General features: G+C 40.3%; 1 long non-coding RNA gene across 1 annotated transcript; it reads left to right on the top strand.

The window, feature by feature from the left end:
* Positions 1-817: 817 nt before the first annotated feature.
* LOC110016753 lies at positions 818-3,291 on the top strand. The gene is made up of 2 exons (XR_002292088.2): positions 818-930; positions 1,026-3,291. It is a non-coding gene; the product is annotated as an uncharacterized LOC110016753 (long non-coding RNA).
* Positions 3,292-7,720: the final 4,429 nt, after the last annotated feature.

Below are 7,720 nucleotides of genomic sequence, written 5' to 3'. Positions count from 1 at the left end.
GGAAGGCAAACTTCAGCCTCAGTTGGGTCGAATTGCTATGGACTTTTTGTAACCCTTGTGCTATCCTAGGCACTTTAACATTGGGAGTTGGGTCATCTAGACCCACTAGACAGTGCTCTGAACCTTTTTTTCTTCGATGATTTGTGATCTTCACTGGTGTCCATGGATTACATGAAATCTTTCCACCTTTATCCACCTTTGTCATGGTAGGGAGAACACGTCAATGGAAGGGGGGGGGGGGTCATATAAGATAGCACAAGGGTTAAATCCGGGAAAATCTGACCTCTCGACATCAAAGCAAATTTAGCATCACATGGTTTGCTAAATATAGGCAGAGAAATCCTTTTTTTTTGCATTTCGATTTGTCATCCAACACATCTCGCCCATAATCAACAATCAATGCTCCACGCTGCGGTTCCGCTGCTACCGCTAACAGTAGGAAAAAAAACAAACCTCAACTTGCAACAAATTGGACTTTCCCCGAAATTTCAGTTCCGCTCTCCCAGCTGCTGTAAATGTTCCGCTCCTGAACATGGTGTTTGTTGTCTCCCCCCCCCCTCGTTTTCTTCTTCTTTTCTGTATTTTTGCTGAAGCTTTAGACTCTCATTAAATCAACCGAGGAACTGCAAGCCTCTATAAACATCAAATCTATAAATTGCACGGATGGTCTTACGCTAGGTCTCAGACAGCGTCTCCGCTTTGATGAAAACTTCTGGGACAAAAACAGAAAAATAACTAGAGATTCCGAGGCGAAAGAAGAGAAAGTCTTGTTTTGACACTAAGATTAATTTACAAGTTTTCCCTCACTGACAGAGGGAAGAGGAGGAGGGGAGGAAGAGCAGAGGGAGATGAGAGGAGCTTTTGATATTTATTAGGCCTGGACCTCACCAAAGACCTCTCCCAGGACTGCCGATGTGACAATTAAGCCAGGTTGTGCTTTGACACTGTTTCCATAGGCAAGTGGCCAAAGTATATCTCCAGTCAAAATATCCATGCCAGCTAACAAGCTTGTTCCCTCTCCACAGAGCTGAGAAGAAAGGGAGGTTGCAGCCTTGAGACACGAACAAAAGCAGCAACGAAGGAGGACGAAGGGGGTGGGGGTGGGGGGTTAGAGAAGGGTTTAGCGTACGAAACAACAACACAAAAAAAAAAAGAAACGGAGGGGGAAGAAAGGCTCCGGAAAGGAGCCGCTGGAGTTTGCTGAAGAAAACGGCATCAGCGTCTTAGACGTGATCAAGGTGCCTCCCATCTGACAAACGCCATCGAGGCCTGACACGTAGAGAGGCGTGCCCCCGGGTCCGCCGGCTTTTGTTGCGCATTAATGACCCTGCCTCCATTCCACCCACAACGCCCGCAGCTCTCGCTACACCTTTTCTTTTTCCTTCGCCCTCGTTTCACCTCGTTTTCTGTGTGAGTGTGTGTGTGTGTGTGCTCGGAAACGCTCTTGTCTCAGAGGAGCTCGGCGCCGCACAATGGCCATCTAAACTCATTAAGAAAATTCCGTAAAGAGCCATTAACAAACGGCTTCTCTTTGGCCGGAGATATCAGGTCTAATTAGGTGACCGTTCTTGACAGGGTTGCAAAAACAAAAGGCGCACTCGCATTTGAAAAGGTTCAGGTCCCGTAAAGGGCCTCACTTCTTTTTATTTATATATTTATTTTCTTTTCGGTTTTCCCTCCCTCATCTTCATCTCCCCTCCCTGCCAGAGCCAACTAAGGACTCAAGATTGAACAGGTGATTCGCTGTCCTCTTTTGCGAGACTAAACACCGACGGTCAAACGGACTACAGTGTCAACCCGGAAGAACTTCTTCTGATCCGGTTCAACTTCAAGTCGGTGTGGCACCTGTGAAGTTCACACTCCTTTTATGTCTTTAACAAGATAAAAACAACAGAAAAATACAGTTTTTGTCCCACCGATGGACCCCTAGTAGATTAAAACATCTGCTTAAATTCAGCAAACAGCTCCACCGTTTGTTTAAAGGTGATTACAAAAAAAACATACGACTTTTTCCCTTAATTGTACAAAAAAAGGGTATAAATTGCATCAATTATGCCAATTTATATCAATAAAGACCAACAAATTGGATACAAGGTCATAAAGATTGTTAATGAACACACAGGTTAAACACTTTTTTTTCAAATACAGCATCGCACTTACAAAAATGTTTGTTATTTAGCTTTTATATGCTGGAATGTTTCTCAGTTTCTTAATTTATCCAGTAGTATTATTCAAAATCTGTAATTTATAGACTACACACTTTCTTTGGGATCATTTATTTTCTATAAAGATTGCACAATTGCAGTGATAGTCCTAGAAATTATTCATATGCTACCTAAATTGGATAACCTGTTTTTAAAAAAGAAAAATATTGCCCGATTATAGTAAGAAGTCATAAGCAAATACTCGTAAACTACAAATGCTGGATCAGCTACTTTTGAAAAAGAAAAAACATTGCTTAAACGCGGTGCTTAAATTTGCGAGTCGAATAGAATCGGATCGTTAAAAATGGACTGATATTGTGTTGTCAACTACGAATAACGGCAATAGATCGAATTGTTTAAGGGAATCGTCACGCCCCATAAGGACGTTTCCGACTCAGCAAATCCCTTCTACGCAAAAGAATTTCTAAGGGTGATGCAATGAAAAATGGTATTGACCTCTTTTTCTTGCTTTACTTTGTCGTGAAATGTAGGATCTCTGTTTTTTTTTCGTAATACGTAAAACACAAAAATTCCGACATGTCTTTTAATCATCCGGCCCTCCGTTCTTCCTTCTCTCTTCGATCTGGGATAAAGAGTGCTCTCCGCGAAGGAAAACCTAAAAGCTTGACATCATTTGCAGTGTTCGGACGCTTTGCCAGGAATTGCTGCAAACACTGTAAAAAAAAAAAAAACTCCACTAACAGTTGGTTTATCAAGTATACCACTCTGGGAAATTACATTTTCTCTGTTATGCTGAGTGCATGTGTGTGTTTGTGTGGCCAGTGGCTCCGTAGATGTGTATATTGTTTATGATAAGACATATTCTTGCCTCTTAATCTCTCGTTTCACACTGGAGCTGCTTCAGATTAGGATCTTTGCAGTTTTAAATTGGCTTTTTGCTCCAGACTGAAGAATTTTCCCATGTTTACGACCGAGTTCGAAACCGGCCACATTTAGATCCACACCAGCAACACAACCCTAACATGATTAGGGAAATGGCCCATGAAAAACGTTGATTATTCCACTGCCATTTCTTTTTTTTTTTTATTTCTTTTTTGCTCTTATCTTAAGTAAAGCAACAATCACACCTATGGTTTGTTTTCTTTGGTCAAAACCGCAGTAGAAAATTAGATCCTGGTGTAGTTTCCTGCTGCCCGGTAACACTGGATGTAGACAAAATATCTCACTCTTTTTCGATGTTCAAGCAGGCCGAGTGGCTGTCGGATTCCTTGTTTGGACATTTTTTCTTCCAACAAAAAGTGAAAAAACATAATTTTAGGTATAAGGTTTCGGGTCATGGAAACTTTTTAACAGTCTTTGCCGGAAAATGTCATATAGTTGCATGAGTTGCTCAATTGGGGGCAATATTTTCCAATCTGAGTTATTTCGACAATGATGAAACATTTGTAGTTCCAGTCCCAACCGGACCTTGTTGTTTGTTTTAAGCAACTTCTCCAACTGAGAGACAAGAATTGAATGTTCGAAAAAGTTGTCACTACTATTGTCGTAATGACTTTCCATCAATCAATTGGGTTCATCGTGTAATGACAGTAGGTCCACCTTAACCCATCCGGTCCGTTTTTCTACAGACCTACAACCATCGGGGGCCTAAAAATGGTAAGGTTTGGAGACATTGGCGCTTGTTTGGCTATTTCTACTGTCGTAATGACCTTTGATCAATAAACAGGTTTCATTGTGTGACGACAGTAGCTCCCCTCTAACCGGTTGTTCCATTTTTCTACAGACCTCCAACCAAGGGAGACCTACAACCCAAAAATGGTAAATTTAGAAAAATTGGCGCTGATTTGTTCCTCTCTGTTGTTGTAATTACCCTCTGCCAATCAATGGGTTTCATTTTGTGACGAGAGTAGGTCCGCCCTAACCAGTCCCTTATGTATCTCATATCTTTTTACAGACCGACCGAAAGGGGGCCTGAAAATGGTACAGTGTAAAAACATTGGCGCTGGCTTGGGGCTCTCTACTGTCGTAATGACCTTTGGCCAATCACTGGGTTTCCTTGTTCAACGACAGTAGCTTCGCCCTTACCGGTCAGATCCATTTTTCTATGGACCAACAACCAACGGGGGTTCACCAAAACTAAATGTAGACAAATTAGGGCTGGTTGCACCTCTCTATTGTTGTAATGACTTTCCGCCAATCAATGCCTTTCATTGTGTGACTGCAGTAGGTATCAATTTGTCAATGGACCTATAACCAACAGGGGCCCAAAAATGGAGCTGCTTTTGAAAACATTAACAATGGTTTGGCACTCTATTGTGGTAATGAGCTTCCACCAATCAACAGGGTTTATCCTGTGACGACAGTAGCTCCACCCAAACTCTTGTTTTTTTTTTTATAGGCCTTCAACCAATGGCGCCTTAAAATGGTTCAGTTCGGTCTGTCTTAATGGGTCTATTTTATAATAGGAAAAACTCAAACTACTGTGCTGCACTGTACTATACCGCTTAGTGGAAACGAGGCTTATGTGTTTTTTTTCTTTTTGCAATCACACTGTAATGAACCACATCACTGTTCTCTTGCAAATCCACCAAGACCTCCATTTCCAGGCGAATGGGAGCCCGCTGTTTTGGTTGGCACCAAACCAAACAGAACAACCAATCTGAAAAATGAAAATACATCCTTGAATCAAATAAAGATTTTTGAGTTGACCTTAACAGGAACTTTTAACCCTAGAACATTGGGTTGAACATTGTTATTTTTTACCCGATACAATATACCCAACAAAAAGTACTTCTCATGAAAAATAGATCAAAACATGACAACACATGATAAATTAGAGTGGTTTTCTTTTATTTTCTACTGTGTAACAAAAAGAAAAACATAGGTAGTTCCTAAAAACATGCTCAAAAATTACTGAAAAATTAGGAATTCTAGAACAAAAAATTCCTTAAAAATTGGAAAATTGGTCTTTGGACCACCAATTCTTGGGACATGTGAGACTTCCCTGGTAAAGGCACAGACTCCTTGACACTGAACATGTTGAACTTCATGTTAATAGTTTGGCCCAGGTGAAAATCACCCAGTAATAGTGCTCTAAGGTTAAAAATAAAATCACAAATTTTGTCTTCAAAATCTGTAGTCTTTCTTTTTCTGCCTCATGCAGAGAGAAAACACAACTTTCTGCAAGTTTTGAGATCAACTCATCGCAGGAGTTTCCCTCGTGTTGCTTTGCCTGAGTGGCCACGTTCACGGACTTCAAATTGATTCTCTGGCCCTGAAATATCTTGACTCTCACATATCCTGAGATCCACTGGAGGTTGCCAGTCACCTTCTGACTTTGGTGTCTGGGTTTTCTTTGTCGTACGAATACACGGCTCAATCCATCCATAATCCATCCATGGAGTCGGTTGCATTATTGCTAACAATAAGTAAGTAAGTTGTGTGGAGGAGCAGGGTCTGCTCTGTGAACAAGAGGGAAGGAATCTTCTGTCACAGGACGTCAGTGTTGATGGTACACTGTTGGAAATGTTTGCAGAGAATAAATTTCAGATCAGCGGCGATACTAATCTGACCGCCCTGCAACACGCGAACCGTCATCTATTGCGTGTTTTGTATACCACTTTTTGAAGGAAACGGTGCTGGTTTTTGAGAACAGAGTGGTGGCAGCATCTGTGAAACAATAAAACGATATTACACTGCCTGAGTAGAGAATTAAACAGCGGGGAAGGTCATAAAAAACGCAGGACACTTAGTAGAGGCGAATTAGGAAGTGTCTGTTGAACATCTGAGGTATATAAAGTTCAGTACCTGTGCTTGACGATCCTTATTTTGTTGGTTTGGTAAGTACAGAAAACAACTCCTTCACAAGGGTATACGTCATCTTTAAAAATCTTTAATAAAAAAAAAAAGCTAGTATAGTAGAGGATTCGGTTATACAGATGAAAATTATTTAAACGCAGGAAAAGTGAGAAAAGTTGTGGTCTTTATGTGTAATTGTCACAAATGCTCCACAGATGAACCATGTTAAAAATATTCATGCATCGATTACGTAATTTGAACGTGATATGTGCGCCGTATATGCAATATAAACTTATACATCAGTAAAACATGCGTTAAACGTCTGTTAGACATACGTGGAATGGTTGTGGGTCTTGCAAAAGTCACGCACAATTGTGTACGATTTAGATGATATTTGCGTATCAAATACGCCAAAAATGTATAATTCTCAACTGAACAAAAATTTTAAACATCTCAAAACCAAATTACCGTAAACACTTGCCGGCCAAAATCCTGGTCTGCGCACATTGAGGAATGACAAACGCAAGAAACTCACGATCTACGTACGATCAGTAGAATCACGGAAGGACAAAATTTCATGGGTGGAAAAAATGCACAAAATGTATGTGGCATTTTAATAACTGTGCACTTTGTGGTATAAGCACAACATTTGGCAAAAATTTCCTAGATTTTATAATAAACAAATCACATATAATAGTATTGTGTAATACAATCCTGCATTTTGTGTATGAATAGTCCATATTTTTGGGACAGGGGCAAACAGACATTGAATACTTTTGTAACAATTGATGCTATCGCTGCTATCTTTGCCAATGGCCGCCATTTTGGATTTTTGTTTGCAAGGCTAAACTGCATTTCTTAAAGAGGGGGTCTGTAGGTACATCTATGCCAAGTTTGGTGTTTATATTACAAAATTCACGATTTGTTTGGAATATCAAACTAACCGGCTAAAATAAAAACCAGCCGATTCTGTCACAGAGGTTAGTGGCTTTGCATAGTTATATATCCCTTTAAAGATTTGCTAACAAAGAATTGCATTTAAGCGCAAAGCTACTCTTTCTCCACTTTAATGGGTCGAAGAGTTACTGAAGTTTAAAAAGCGTGTGTTAATCCTGCGTCTTTGGCGACATTCAGCCACACAATGTGTGTCATTTGTGTGTGGCTGGCGACATCTCCGATGTTAAAGGTTTAAACTTGGAATTAGCTATGTGGAGGTGAAGGTCATGGAATAAGTAGGAAGGGATTCGAACCCGTATCGTCAATATCCAGTAGTGTTGAGCATGAGGGAACAGTGGTCAGCTTTGGGAAATATCAATTAAGAACCATCGATTTTCTCAACCCTCTAATTCCCGTTTGGGGTCATGGAGTCTTTGGACCCTAGGTTTTTCAGGCAAGGGCAGGTTACACCGTGGACAATTCACCAATTCTTTTGTAAGGGATTTTATATTATTTTATCACTATTTGGTTTGACGAAGTCGCAGTTGAACTGATATTTGACCTCCGCTAAGCCAGAGGAGAAGAATGAGGAGATAGTGGACTCGGAGATGGACTACATTGAGATGTAAAAACATGGTGTCATCTGCAAAGAATGTGTTTCAAAGAAACTATAAAATGACTTAAAGCATTTTATTTCCTGCCAGTTTTATATTGGCAATAAGTGCAACAAAGTTCATAGTGTCTGTATTTGTCATCTGTAGTTCTGACTTCTTGGTTCTTTTGTTATCAGTCTTGACAAAGACGGAAAACGTCCTTCAAAA

Source organism: Oryzias latipes, chromosome 2, assembly GCF_002234675.1.
Source record: "Oryzias latipes chromosome 2, ASM223467v1".
Lineage (NCBI taxonomy): Eukaryota > Metazoa > Chordata > Actinopteri > Beloniformes > Adrianichthyidae > Oryzias > Oryzias latipes.
This window is presented reverse-complemented; position numbering and strand designations above follow the sequence as displayed.